The sequence below is a fragment of the Spermophilus citellus genome, assembly GCF_964194105.1.
Source record: "Spermophilus citellus genome assembly, chromosome: 13".
In the NCBI taxonomy this organism is placed as follows: Eukaryota; Metazoa; Chordata; class Mammalia; order Rodentia; family Sciuridae; genus Spermophilus; species Spermophilus citellus.
In genome coordinates, this window is record NC_138193.1 from 103058160 (window position 1) to 103074733 (window position 16574).

Here is a 16574-nt window from a genome sequence, read left to right on the forward strand (position 1 = left end):
AGAACTCTTTCCATCTTGCAAAACTGAAATTCTATATTCATTTATTAACAACTCTCTATCCCTCCTCTAGAAAACACCATTCTGTCTGCCTATATGATTTTGACTATTCTAAGTGCCTCATGTAAGTGGAGTTATATAGCATTTATCTTATTTTGACTGGCATTATCTCTTAGCAGAATTTCTAAGGTTCATCCATGTAGCATATGTCAAAATTTTCTTCCTTTTTTAGGTGGAATAATATTTCATCATATGCATACACACATTTTCTTATCCACTCATCCATCAGTGGAAACCGGAGTTGCTTTCACACTTTAGCTACTGTGAATAATGATGCTATGAACATTTCTCTTTGAGACCTGCATTTGACTCTTTTGACAATACACCTAGGTGTGGAATTATTAAATTTCAAGCTATTCTACTTTTAAAACATGATACACATTTTTCACAGTGGCTTACCTGTTTTCTTTTTATGCATAAATTTTCCAGTGTGCTTATTATGCATATTTTATTAAACAAGAACCAAGAGTCTATTTTTAACTATAATTATGAAAGGTTATTTTTCTAATTACAAGAAAATACTATACATTTTTGTACTTGTAAATTTTAAAAATCTAAAAAAAAAACCCTACATATGTCATAATGTTTAAAGTTGCTAAACATATAAGAAAATAAAATTCTCTTTCTGCTGATGGGAATGCAGGCCTTTCTCTATTTTCTGAATTTGAAACTGGTGATAGATAGCAAGAACTCACAAAGTTCCCATTTAATTAGTGAAAATAGTCATAAATCAATGTGAAGATTTATGTCCAATGAGACATGTATTAAAGAACTAGTTAATTATAGCACAAATCAGTTCTGATTAAAAAGCCCAAGCTGGAAAGTTAATTAAATTACAAAAGATAATTGTTAATAATGGAATGATATAGAACTAACTCTAGCTTTTCCTAAGACTCTACAGTGACAAGGTAAAAAGTTAAGTATTAAGGTTAAGGAACCAAAAATAAAAACAAGGTGGAGTTTTATATACAATATAATATTAACATTTATTTTAAAATATAAGGAATAAAGCATAGACAAAAATATATCCAACATTGATTGTAATTCTCTGTCTATAAGCTTATTTAGGTCTATGTGTGTTTTTTGCTTTATGTTAATCTTTCACATTTTACATTTTCCATGATGAATTTCTTTTATAGAGAAACACACATAATACTAAAGAGAACATTCACACTGAGAAGTTCCAAATAATTTGAATCAAGTACCCCCATATGAACTGAGGTATATATTTCAATTTTACTTCCCACATGGAAAAGAAAATTTGGAGCCATTTTGTCAATTTTTCCACAGTATTTTCCCCAACAATTTAATTCAATTAAGGTTATAATTGCCTATGTCTGCAGGGGTTCAACAGAAATATCCATATAACCAAAGGCAGAAATATGCTTCATGAGTGTATTGGTAGAAATGTTATTAGGGTGGTGAATTATGCGATTTTTTTTCTTTTTAAAATATTTTATGTTGTGATACCATTAGCCATGAGTCATATTGTATTAGAATAGAAAAATAATAATATTTGAAAAGGTAACTCACACTTATCCTGAAATTCGTCTTTATTAGAAATATTCTACCCTAACAAAATCCAGAATTCTTAACGTTAGAGGTCTAGAATCAAATAAGTTTGACAATTACACTTTATATATTAACTGCCTGGTTAGTAAGCTGGTTCAAATTTTCAGGATTCTACAATACTGAAATACAAGGTTATTGAGTACTGTCTCTGTGACAGTCAAGTACTAAGGATGGATTAGATTATTTTATTACAGTGTATTGTCATGCACAGTAATTGGGTTCATTTTGACCAAATCATACATTCATGGAATTTGATTTGCTCCATTTCCATCCCACTTCTCCCCTTTCCCTCTTCTTCTCCCTCCCCCTATTCTCCTTCCTCTACTCAACTGATCTTCCTTTAGCTCATTTGTTTTTTCATTCATTTTTTTCCCTGCTTTTTATTGGGGCATCATGGATGTACATACTGATGGGATTTGTTGTTACATATTTGTACATACACACAATACAAAACAATAACCATATAATTTCATTGATGCTTTCTACATATGCATTAAGGTGAAATTCCTTGTGATATATTTATATGTGCACATAGTAACTTCATTTAAATTAATTTCACATTTCCTCTTCTTTTTCTTCTCCCTTCTCCTGTCTTCTCTGTCTCTCTCTTTCACTTCATTGATCTTCCTCTGTCTTTACGATATCTAATCCCCAACCCCTTTTCCCCTATTTTTCTCTACCTTCCACCAATAAAACATTCAATCCTTGATTTTCTGAGTCTGGCTTATTTTACTGAGCATGGTGTTCTCTGTTTCCACTCACTTACTGGCAATTGTTATAATTTCATTCTTCTTTATGGCTGGATAAAAGTCCTTTGTCTATATGCCACATTTTCTTAAACCATTCATCTGTTGATAAGCATCTGGTCTGGTTTCATAATTTGGCTACTGTGAATTGTGCTGCTATAAACATTGATGGGGCTATGTCACAATAATGGGCTGATTTTAGTGCTTTTAGATAAATACCAAGGAGAGGGATAGATGGGTCATATGGTGGTTCCAGTTCTAGCTTTTTCAGGAATCTCCACACTGCTGTCCAGAGTGGTTGTACTAATTTGCTGTCTCACCAACAATGTATGAGTGTATCTTTTCCCTCACATCCTTGCTAGCAAATGTCTCTTTAATTCTTTTGCCCATTTTTAATTGAGCTATTTGGTTTTTTTTTATTCATTTTTTTAAATTCTTTATGTGTTCTGAATTAACCCCTGTCAAAGAAGTAGCTGGAAAAGATTTGTCTCCAGTTCTGTAGGCTCTCTCTTCATGCTCTTAATTATTTCCTTTGCTGTAAAGAGATTTTTTATTTTTTTTATTGGTTGTTCAAAACATTACATAGTTCTTGATATATCATATTTCACACTTTGATTCAAGTGGGTTATGAACTCCCATTTTTACCCCGTATACAGATTGCAGAGTCACATCAGTTACACTTCCACTGATTTACATATTGACATACTCATGTCTGTTGTATTCTGCTGCCTTTCCTATCCTCTACTATCCCCCCTCCCCTCCCTTTCCCTCCCCTCTTCTCTCTCTACCCCCTCTACTGTAATTCATTTCTCCCCCTTGTATTATTTTTCCCTTTCCCCTCACTTCCTCTTGTATGTAATTTTGTATAACCCTAAGGGTCTCCTTCCATTTCCAAGCAATTTCCCTTCTCTCTCCCTGTCCCTCCCACCTCTCATCCCTGTAAATCCTGGAATAACATTTTTCAAACACTGAAAGAAAATGGGCTCCAACCAAGAATCGTGTATCCGGCGAAATTAAGCTTCAGGATGGAAGATGAAATTAAAACCTTTCACAATAAACAAAAGTTAAAAGAATTCGCAGCTAGAAAACCATCTCTTCAAAAAATCCTTGGCAAAACATTACAGGAAGAGGAAACTGAAAATAACATTGAAAACCATCAGTGGGAGATAGGATAGTAAAGGGGGGAAAGTAACCAAAGAGGAAAACTAATCAGGTTTAGTAACATAAATAAACAAATATGACTGGAGGAACAAACCTAATCTCAATAATAACCCTAAATGTTAATGGCTTAAACTCACCAATTAAGAGACACAGGCTAGTCGAATGGATCACAAAACAAGATCCAACAATATGTTGCCTACAGGAGACGCATTTGATAGGAAAAGATATACATAGACTGAAGGTGAAAGGCTGGGAAAAATCATTCCACTCATATGGACTGCGGAAACAAGCAGGAGTGTCCATACTCATATCAAACAAAATAGATTTCAAGCCAAAATTAATCAAAAAGGATAAAGAGGGACACTGCATACTGCTCAAGGGAACCATACACCAACAAGACATAACAATCATAAATATATATGCCCCAAACAATGGTGCACCTACGTTCATCAAGCAAACTCTTCTCAAGTACAAGAGTCTAATAGACCACCATACAATAATCATGGGAGACGTCAACACACCTCTCTCACCACTGGACAGATCTTCCAAACAAAAGTTAAATAAGGAAACTATAGAACTCAACAACACAATTAACAACCTAGACTTAATTGACATATATAGAATATACCACCCAACATCAAGTAGTTACACATTTTTCTCAGCAGCACATGGATCCTTCACAAAAATAGATCATATATTATGTCACAGGGCAACTCTTAGACAATATAAAGGAGTAGAAATAATACCATGCATCCTATCTGATCATAATGGAATGAAACTGAAAATCAACGATAAAAGAAGGAAGGAAAAATCATGCACCACGTGGAGAATGAACAATAGGTTACTGAATGACCAATGGGTCATAGAAGACATCAAGGAGGAAATTAAAAAATTCTTAGAGATAAATGAAAACACTGACACAACATATCGGAATCTATGGGACACATTGAAAGCAGTTTTAAGAGGAAAATTCATTGCATGGAGTTCATTCCTTAAAAAAAGAAAAAACCAACAAATAAATGATCTCATACTGCATCTCAAAATCCTAGAAAAAGAAGAGCAAAATAACAGCAAAAGAAGTAGAAGGCAAGAAATAATTAAAATCAGAGCTGAAATTAATGAAATTGAAACAAAAGAAACAATTGAAAAAATTGACAAAACCAAAAGTTGGTTCTTTGAAAAAATAAATAAAATTGACAGACCCTTAGCCATGCTAATGAAGAGAAGAAGAGAGAGAACCCAAATTACTAGCATACGGGATGAAAAAGGCAATATCACAACAGACACTTCAGAAATACAGAAGATAATCAGAAATTACTTTGAATCCTTATACTCCAATAAAATAGAAGATAGTGAAGGCATCGATAAATTTCTTAAGTCATATGATCTGCCCAGATTGAGTCAGGAAGATATAGACAACCTAAACAGACCAATAACAATAGAGGAAATAGAAGAAACCATCAAAAGACTACCAACTAAGAAAAGCCCAGGACCGGATGGGTATACAGCAGAATTTTACAAAACCTTTAAAGAGGAACTAACACCAATACTTTTCAAGTTATTTCAGGAAATAGAAAAAGAGGGAGAACTTCCAAATACATTCTACGAGGCCAACATCACCCTGATTCCTAAACCAGACAAAGACACTTCAAAGAAAGAAAACTACAGACCAATATCTCTAATGAACCTAGATGCAAAAATCCTCAATAAAATTCTGGCGAATCGGATTCAAAAACATATCAAAAAAATTATACACCATGATCAAGTAGGATTCATCCCTGGGATGCAAGGCTGGTTCAATATACGGAAATCAATAAATGTTATTCACCACATCAATAGACTTAAAAATAAGAACCATATGATCATCTCGATAGATGCAGAAAAGGCATTCGACAAAGTACAGCATCCCTTTATGTTCAAAACTCTAGAAAAATTAGGGATAACAGGATCATTCCTCAACATTGTTAAAGCAATCTATGATAAGCCACAGGCCAGCATCATCCTGAATGGAGAAAAATTGAAGGCATTCCCTCTAAGATCTGGTACAAGACAGGGATGCCCTCTCTCACCTTCTGTTCAACATAGTCCTCGAAACACTGGCCAGAGCAATTAGACAGACGAAAGAAATTAAAGGCATAAAAATAGGAAAAGAAGAACTTAAATTATCACTATTTGCAGACGATATGATTCTATACCTAACAGACCCAAAAGGGTCTACAAAGAAACTATTAGAGTTAATAAATGAATTCAGCAAAGTGGCGGGATATAAAATCAACACGCATAAATCAAATGCATTCCTGTATATCAGCGACAAATCCTCTGAAACAGAAATGAGGACAACTACTCCATTCACAATATCCCCCCAAAAAAATAAAATACCTGGGAATCAATCTAACAAAAGAGGTGAAAGACCTATACAATGAAAACTACAGAACCCTAAAAAGAGACATAGAAGAAGACCTCAGAAGATGGAAAAATATACCCTGCTCATGGATAGGCAGAACTAACATCATCAAAATGGCGATATTACCAAAAGTTCTCTATAAGTTCAATGCTATCCCAATCAAAATCCCAACAGCATTTCTTGTAGAAATAGATAAAACAATCAGGAAATTCATATGGAATAATAAAAGACCCAGAATAGCAAAAACAATGCTAAGCAGGAAGTGTGAATCAGGCGGTATAGCGATACCAGACTTCAAACTATACTACAGAGCAATAGTAACAAAAACAGCATGGTACTGGTACCAAAACAGGCGAGTGGACCAATGGTACAGAATAGAAGACACAGTAACCAATCCGCAAAACTACAACTATCTTATATTTGATAAAGGGGCTAAAAGCATGCAATGGAGGAAGGATAGCATCTTCAACAAATGGTGCTGGGAAAACTGGAAATCCATTTGCATCAAAATGAAACTGAATCCCTTTCTCTCGCCATGCACAAAAGTTAACTCAAAATGGATCAAGGAGCTCGATATTAAATCAGAGACACGGCATCTGATAGAAGAAAAAGTCGGCTATGATCTACATACTGTGGGGTCAGGCCCCAAATTCCTCAATAGGACACCCATAGCGCAAGAGTTAACAACCAGAATCAACAAATGGGACTTACTCAAACTAAGAAGTTTTCTCTCAACAAAAGAAACAATAAGAGAGATAAACAGGGAGCCTACATCCTGGGAACAAATCTTTACCCCACACACTTCAGATAGAGCCCTAATATCCAGAGTATACAAAGAACTCAAAAAATTAGATAATAAGATAACAAATAACCCAATCAACAAATGGGCCAAGGACCTGAACAGACACTTCTCAGAGGAGGACATACAATCAATCAACAAGTACATGAAAAAATGCTCACCATCTCTAGCAGTCAGAGAAATGCAAATCAAAACCACCCTAAGATACCATCTCACTCCAGTAAGATTGGCAGCCATTAAGAAATCCAACAACAACAAGTGCTGGCGAGGATGCGGGGAAATGGGTACACTTGTTCATTGTTGGTGGGACTGCAAAATGGTGCAGCCAATTTGGAAAGCAGTATGGAGATTTCTTGGAAAGTTGGGAATGGAACCACCATTTGACCCAGCTATTCCCCTCCTCGGTCTATTCCCTAAAGACCTAACAAGAGCATGCTACAGGGACACTGCTATATCGATGTTCATAGCAGCACAATTCACGATAGCAAGATTGTGGAACCAACCTAGAAGCCCTTCAATAGATGAATGGATTAAAAAAATGTGGCATTTATACACAATGGAGTATTACTCTGCAATAAGAAATGACAAAATCATAGAATTTGGAGGAAAATGGATGGCATTAGAGCAGATTATGCTAAGTGAAGCTAGCCAATCCTTAAAAAACAAATGTCAAATGTCTTCTTTGATATAAGGGGAGTAACCAAGGACAGGGTAGAGACGAAGAGCTGGAGAAGAAGAATAACATTAAACAGGGATGATAGGCGGGAGGGAAAGTGAGAGTTAAGGGAAATTGCATGGAACTGGAAGGTGAGCCTCAGGGTTATACACAATTACATATAAGAGGAAAGGAGGAGTAGGAGAAAAATTATATAAGTGGAAGAAACAATTTATAGTAGAGGGGATGGAGAGAGAGTAGGGGAGGGGAGGGGAGGGGAGGGGAGGGATGAGGGGACAGTGGAGAATGGGATAAACAGCAGAATACATCAGTCACTAGAAAGGCAATTTGTAAATCAATGGAAATGTAACTGATGTGACACAGCAATCTGTATACGGGGTAAAAATGGGAGTTCATAACCCACTTGAATCAATCTGTGAAATATGGTATAATAAGAACTATGTAACGTTTTGAACAACCAACAATAAAATAATTTTTAAAAAAAAAACAGACAAGATCACTGAAAATAGGCAAACTTGCATTACATTCAGTAGGTGTCAATTTAAAATGTGCCCTTATGTAACACATTTGATTTCAGCTATAGTAAACATGAAATAAATATACTTTTAAGTCTCAAAAAAAAAGAAACTTTTTAATTTGATGCCATTCCATTGACTAATTCTTGATTTTACATCTTAGGGTTCTTCAAGAGGAAGTCAGTGCCTTCACCTACGTGATATACTGTTGACTCTGTTTTCTTCTAGCAGTTGCAAGATTTCTGGTCTACTTCCTAGATTTTTGATCCACATTGACTTGCTTTTTGAGCAGGGTGAAAAATAGGAATCTAACTTTATACTTCTATATATGGGTATTTAGTTTTCCTAGCATCATTTGTTAAAAAAAAATATTTTTTCTCCAATTTTTTTTTTTTTTGGTATCTTTGTCAAGTATCATATGACTGCAAGTGTGTGGGTTTGTCTCTGTGTCTTCTATTCTACTCCATTGGTCTTTGTGGCTATTTTAATGCTAATACCATGCTGTAATAGTAGAAGACATAGTTCATTTCTTTGAGAGTCTCACAGTGCAGTGCAGAAGAGAGGCAGACAAAATGAAAAATAGTTGCAGCCTAATATGACCAAATGCAAACATATCCTAACTAGAGAGGTAACAAAGACAGAGGTGGAGAGGACTTGAGGAGAGGGGAGGCACTATTGAACTACTTCCAGGGGCCAGAAGTTAGGAGGGTATCGGGGCATGATGGTGTTGATTTTTATTGAAGCTACAATTGATATCAGTGTTTAGCTGGTACTTTTTGGACAGTCATTAGTTCTATAACTGGACCATATAATAAAGATTTTGAAAAACAACCAGATTTTCCCATCCTTCTTAATTTCAGTAAAACAGCTAAGTGCTTATTTTGAAAACGAGACAGAAGCATGAGTCACCTGGATTAAGATACACAGAGTGGATATAACCAAAACTCTGTTCACTTTGCATCGTAGTATTATCTATTCTTATTTCGAAAACAATCTCTAAATTCAAAGATAAAAGATATTTCAACAGTGCCGACCTCAGAAGACTTTAGGAGGGAGCTGGGCCTCTCTTCTCCTAAACCAGAGGCAACTCACAAGACCCATGACTCATCTCAGGCAGGGAAGGCTCCTGGCAAACGTGCCTGCATTAGGACATGGAGACATGCTGGGACCTCTTGGCTCCCTTGCCTCAGTGACAAGTTATCCTCTTGAACTTACTGCATCTAAAGATGTTCTTTCTTATCATTTGTAGAAAATTTTACAACAGCCAAAGAGAAAATGTCTTAGACTCCACATTTATCAATAGCTTGCTTACATGGAAAATTATATTTTGTAAAAGGTGACTCATGTGTTTATGTAACCATATCTGTTTTCTTACTGTCCAATGTGGCAGCTAATGATAAATCCTTGGGACAAATGTGTTTTTGCATTTCTACACATGTAACACGTAGAGTTGCAACCAAACTAATAATTTACCTTTTCAGATGTTCTATCTTTTCAAACTAATTGGCTTTTTGGGCTAAGACTGCTGAAATCTGCTGAGCCAGGTTCTCCCCGTGCCAAATTTATTCCCTCATAGGGTTAGAGCCACTTGGAAATAGCATTGAGTTTCTTCAGGCTTCCAGTCAGTGACTGTTTTAAGAAGGGCTCAAAGCTACATTAGAAAAGTCAATACATTTTGAAAAGGAATATTTTTGACTTGAAATAAAAACATGCATTAAGTTTTTAAAATAATGAACTGAGAAAATAAGGAGCTAAAAATAATAAAAGGAGGAGTACATAAAATCTCTTTCATGGCTTTGGAATTTAAATACTTTTTTCAAAAATAAGCAAATTCTCCCGTAGTACCAAATTACCCGCTATGTTCCAAAATGACCCATATTAGCCACGGAATCAAGAAAAAGCAATGTGAGATAGTGGAAATGTAAATGTGCATATTTTCAGATAATTCTCTGTCAAACTCCATTTCTACCACTTACCAGCTCTATGTTTTGGAGGAAATTTCTTAACCTCTCTGGGCTTCAACTTCCAAAACCAGGAAAACAGATATTATGTTGAGTGAGATAATATGTGGAAAGGACTTACAGGATAGTGAGTATTCAAAAAGCAGTAGGTATTTTGAGTTATATTGATTCTGACAAATGGAATAGAGTATCATGTTTTAAACTAATTGTAGAAATCTCAGGTATCAGAAACCCATTACCGAATGAATTGTGGCAGAATTTATTCTTTTAAGAACACACACACACAAACACACACACTAACACACACATATACATATATATACACACACATACATACATATATATACACATACACATATATATGTATATACACACATATATATATTTCAAATATAAATATTTCTAAAAATGCTTTATACTTTCTTCCTTCACAATCAAAAAATATTCAATATATTTTAGTATTTTAATAACTTGTAGGTTTAGATCCTGCTATTTATGAGCCTTTTTTGAGGTTTTCAAATCCTTGCCCTTTTACTAAGTAACCTTGCATTAAAATTAAGCATTTGCTTAAATTGTTATTAGTGGTAATGAGGTCCAAGTCATTTTTATTAATTTCCAAAACAGACAATCATTCATTAACAGATGTTACGAAGTGATGAAATTTGGAAAATTTCTAGTTGGAAATATTTTGGGGGAAGTAAGTCATGTAATGACAGAAGAGCTGCATTTTAAACCTTTCAAAGTTTAAACTATGCTCCCATGTTTCAATTTAAATAGAAAGATCATAAGCCAATGCAAATTGCCTTAATTGATTGGATTGTCATACATATTCCTATAACAGTGACTCAATGTTGCTTTGAGTTTCTAGAAACCACAAGCTGTGCCCTTGTCCTGTCCAGCTCTATCCAGTTGTTATCTGAAGAATCACATTTTCCCCTGTTTTCTATACGATCATTCCTCAAGTTTACATAGGATGATGTACCTACAGTTTAAAGAGAGAACAAAACAACTCTTTAACTTTTTCACTTTGCATTTCCAAACATAAAATCCCCATAGATTTCTATGATGAGAATCTGACCCAATAAAATTATTTCCAAAAGAAGGAATTTTCCCTACAATTTCCAATGATTTAATTAGAGTACATTGGCATAGTCACTCTTGCAGAAGCCAAGAAAACCTATATGTGTTATTTTAGTGCCAAAGAAATGAAAACCAGGAGGTATTTAGAGTATTTTATAGTGATTTACTCACTCTGTATGATAAAATTTTCCAACTTCAAGCTTAGCTAAAAGTAATTTAATTTCAACATTTTACTGAAATGCAAAGCCAGATTTTCTCAGTGGCCAAAAGTAAGGCCAGCTGGAATTATAGAGCCTATAGAAGATGACTTAATACTCTTAGGCCACTAATTTTTGTTTATAAAGTTCCCTCATCTATAAAACCAGCTTCCTCAGGACTTTTTAATGACAAGGGGATAGATCAAGCTAAGTTTGTATTGAAGCACAAATTAGGCAAAGAACATTCCAAACCCACTAAGAAATAGAACCTCTTCTCGGGAAGATGGAATGTCAGTGTTTGGACTAAGGAAGTTGAAGAAAGTTCTATGTCTTGGATTAACTCATTTCATGGCTTTGTGTTAAGTCTAACATCTTTGCTACTGGCCTAAGATCTGGTCATGGGCCCTCTTTAGACATGTAGAATTGTTCAGTCCTGGTATTTTACTATGGTATATAAAACACAGTACAGCAGTATATTTCATTTTCACTGTTACCATTATCCTTAGGCAATAACGAGAGAAAGACTACAGAAGTCACAGTCATGCCACAAGACAGGAATCAAACAGTAATCTGAACAGAGAAAGGTTAGTGTAAAGAATCATTAGCTATATTAGGACCCTGAAGTAATAAGGATCGGCTAATAAGAAGTAAAGAGGGCTTCATAGAATGCAAGAATAGCAGACAGAAGGAGCAACCCCATCCCTAGGGACAAAGTAGAAGAACCCCAGGAAAAGTTTCCCACCCTCAACCCAGGACTGAGATTCAGACTCACAGGATGGCAGAGCAAGTTCTGTGGTGTGTAGCCATACACCCTCGAAGGTGCCAGGGGAAGTTGTTTTGCTTGAGACCCTGTATTAATTGAATGGATTGTTGGAGAAAGCTATTGGCTAGTCAGTGCTGTAGGGGGCAGTGTGCTGCAGGAGTCAGGGGCTGTGATACTGTGCCTGCTCCAGGAACTGGGTGCAGGAGAATCCATGCACTGAGCACGCCAGGCAGGAGGCAAACTGTGTGCTGCAGGAGTGCACTGTGAGAGCACGCTAGACCCAGAAAGGAAAACTCATTCCTCCTGCAGTGCCTCCATTATCCTCTGCTGACAAAGCTTGTCATTGTGCCATGGGCAAGGGAAAGAGTGTTTGAAGGATCTATCCATATTTTTACCAAGTAGACAACAAGAGGCCAATTTGGAGCTGGTAGGCAACAACTTGATCATTGGCCAAGAACTCAGAAAGCAGGTGCCTTCTGGTGCCCACTGAGAGCCAGGCAGGCAAGAGGGCTGCAGCCTTAGGAGTTGATGCTCTGTGGCCCTCTTCTTCTCTTTATGCCACTGAGCTATTTCATGGCATTCTGTGGCTGCTTTTCCCCTTTTTCTGCATATTTGCCAGGAATTCTATCAGGGGTAACATATTCAATACCTGCCACTATAAAAAGCCTCACTCTGCTCAGATGCATTCCACTCAAGGGAGAAGACAGCATGCATGTATCACACTCTTACTTTGAATCAAGCACTGCTATTGGCTCTCTTCATGTTTCATTTTATTTAATCCTTACAGAATGTAGCTAGCTCATCTAGCTCCATTTTATAAGTTAATTAACATCATCAAGGTTACTCAACTGTTAATGGTGTGTTTAATATTTATGTGAGTTTAATCTTCCATTTAAAACCTGTGTAACTTGGAAAGATATTTAATCCTTTGATACCTCAATTTTGTACAGTAGGGATAAGAATTGTATTAACCTAATATAATTGCTTCAAGTATTACATTAAAAGTCCTTAAAACCAGGCTTCACAAATTATTTGAGCTCAATAAACATAATCAATGATAGCGTAGTGGTGGTGGTAGTGGTGGTTGAGGGTCTAATATTCAATCCTAGGTAGACCTTTGTAGCTTATGACCATTTTTTTTTAATGTACCACTATTAACCTTTTCCTACTTTTCAACTAAAAATTTTGATAATGTGTAAAAAGCTTCTTGTTCCAGAGGTCCAAAACACATGAAGGATTCATGGGCAGATGTTCCTGAGAAAACTGTTAGCTCTGCAAGGGCAAGTCTTTCAGAAATAGACATTATAAAGAATTGTGATTCAACAAATTTATTTTAATCAATCCCAATCCTCTTTTTACTCTCTACTCTAGTATGTGTTTAACAGCTCTAACCCAGCATTTATGTCATGTGTGGATCTAGTAATTGGTAATACCCAAGTGTTTTAATTAGTTAGCTTTTGTTCACTGTGATCAAAACACTGGGCAAGAACAACTTGAAAAAGGCAATGTTTATTTGGGACTCATAGTTTCAGAGGTCTTAGTTCATAGATGGATGCTGTTTCTATTGCTCTGAGCCCAAGGTGAGGCAGCATATCATATAGGGAGGAATCAGGAGGAAGAGAGAGAGTTCTGTTCACCAGGGACAAAATACAAACCCCAAAAGCATGTGCTCGGGCTCTACTTCCTTCAGCCACACTCTACCTGCCTATAGTTACCATCCACTTAATCCATATCAGTGAATTAATCCAGGTACTGTGTGAGTTTTCTAATTTGAAGTTTCATCATTTTTTCAGAGGAATTAAGTGTACCTCCTGTTTCTGCCTTTGGCAAGAACCATTTTGTAATGTTAATATGTTAATATATCAGTTCCCAGATTGGCTGGTTCCAGTCATTCTTGTTACCTACCATTAAAGCCCTAGGTTCATTAGATCAATCCATAAAGATGACTTCTATCTCTTCCCCTTAGCAGGTGTCTAGCCATGTGGTTTACTTAATCCCTCCAAACCACATTTATTGTAGATGAATACTACCACTACTAATAGTCACCTTATTAAAGTATCTTCAAGGTACTCGAAATGCTAGTTTAAAAGGTTATTGTGTACTCATGATAGAGGTGAACTAATTGGTCTGCAAACTATTTCCTTTCTCCTCTGAGGCATAATCTAAACTATTATTCCCTAACCTTCCTTTTAGTTAAAAGTGTCTAAGGATTGAAAATGTAAAACGTTTTGAAGTAATGTACAGCATGTCCAGGGCAGGTCTGTGAAAACCTCTTCCGTATTTCCATTCTCTTCTCCCATCTGTTAGCTGGTTGCTGACAATAGAGCAGAGGACTCCACGGCCCTGGGATTGGTAGAAACACTGACAAAAAGACCTTGAGTCCTGAATTACAGTGTGAAAGGCTACCTGCCAGATCCCCAAGTTGAACATCATTCCAGTGAGGAAATAATACTATTTTATTAAGCCACCGAGGTTTGGGGCTTCTTTGTTGGAACAGTAATGGATGACATATTGGAAAATGCTTAACAACTAGCAATCTGAAAAGTCAGCCAGATTCCTAGTGTTTGCCAATGTCCATAGTGTAAATACTCCCACAGTGGCCAACTTCAAGTTACTAATGTGACATTTCTGAATGCATAGTTGCAAAAAGATGTACATAATTAGTTCTCTTGAGCCCTTGAGAGCCAATTCCAGCATACCTTACTTGAGGTAATCATTCCTTGACTAATACTGTCAAAAATATTAGCAATTTGCACTGTTATATGTGCTACATAGCTTAAATATTAAAATCAATCTTAACTAGTAATAACGGATGGACTATAGAGGGTTGTCTTTGTTTTGCTGAAGGGAAGGTTGCCTTATTATTACCTTAATTTCTACTTAATTTGTTGCTATTATTTTATGTTCATTTGCTTCTCCACATAAGGGTAAGCATTATGAAAGAAGCTGCAAAAGATAATTCAAATTTTGTCCCACATTGTTTGACTCCTCAGAACACATGGAATGAATGTAGCTTTCACTTGTGTATTTCTCCTAGAGCTATGCCAAGAATTACCAAAAATGAAAATACAAATGAATGAAGATTCCAAACTCCAAAGATAGCAAGAAAATAATCAGTTCATACTTAGCTGTCCTTCTGAATTAGCCTCAAGGATTTCTTTTCTGTTTACCCTTCCCTCTGGAATTAAAAATAATCATATACAAACTTAGTGCATCAGACTATTGTTTCCTTTCTACTGGTGCACAGGCGCTATTCAGATAGTAGATCTCTTTCCAAATTGATCTTTTTATGGGTTTAACGTAGAAAACTGTCTGTCTGAATCAATTTATTATTTCCTTTATAAAATGTGGTTTTCATAATGTGCAAAGGCTGACATGGTCAAGTTAGATAGAAAACTTCCATCTATTTTTTACTTTTATGTTGGACATGATCTACATTGATAGAGTTTTTTTTTTTTTTTGGAAGCCAAAGGTAACCCTAAAAAGAAGTATGTATATTTGCTCAATAGAAATTTCTTGGACTCTATTAGGCTTGTGATCTCCCTTATCTTTAAGAAAGATGAACAAACTTTCGAAGCTAACATATTAAAAGAATCTGTTCTAGCCGGTCACTGAGGTGCATGCCTGTCATCCCCATGACTAGGGAGGCTGAGGCAGGATCCCAAGTTCCAGGCTAGCCTCAGCAACTTAACAAGGCTCTAAGCAACTTAGTAAGACTCTGCTTCAAAATTTAAAAAAATAATAATAAAAGGGGGATGGGGTTGTGATACAGTGGTAAAGAACCACTAGACCCAGTATGAAAAGTAAATAAGTACACACATACACACATACATCACAAATAAATAAAAAATTATTAAAAAGTAAAAAAATCAATTCTCTTTCCCACCAGCATCGTTTCATTTTTGCAGGCTGCCAATGAGGTCTCCAGAAGAGGTGTATGAATGTTGAGGGAACATCCAGCTTGCTCTAGGCTGAACTGGACAGATCTTCCTGGATCCTGGGCTTAGGCAAGGCCCAAATGTCCTCCAGAAGAGGATTCAATGAGCACTTTAGGAGCAACTGCCCAGGGCCAGGCACTATGGAAGGCACTAGCTCTGTGTGGCCTCATTTATGCCTCACACTAATATTACGAGATGATAGTACTACAAGCATATCCTAGGGGAAGACACAGTGATATAAAATTTGTTTATCACAAAACTTAAAAGTACTGAGCAGGGATTTCAAGGAAGTTTGTTTAGAATCAAGGCCTATTCTCTTTATACCATACCACACTTCCTTAAAGGCTAAAGAATCGGATATTTAAAGTCCAATTCCAAGGAAAAGAGATTCAAAATTTCCTTTTTTTTAAATAATTATGAAAAATGAAGTTATACATTGCAAAGAAGAAGTAAAACACTTACCAAACTTTAAACATATCAACTCTTATCAGATAAAGTATTTAAGAATAATCCTTTATAGAAGAGTCACTATAAATTTTCTAAACAACCAAGTATTTCAGTGCACTATTATTGAAAATACTACTATTTAAAATGCTACTATTTTTATAGTATGATTTTCATGAATAATTTTATTTAAGAACACCATGTATACCCATGTGCATGAAATCACTTTAACAGTGTAAAGAGTAAAAATGAAGAGGTAAT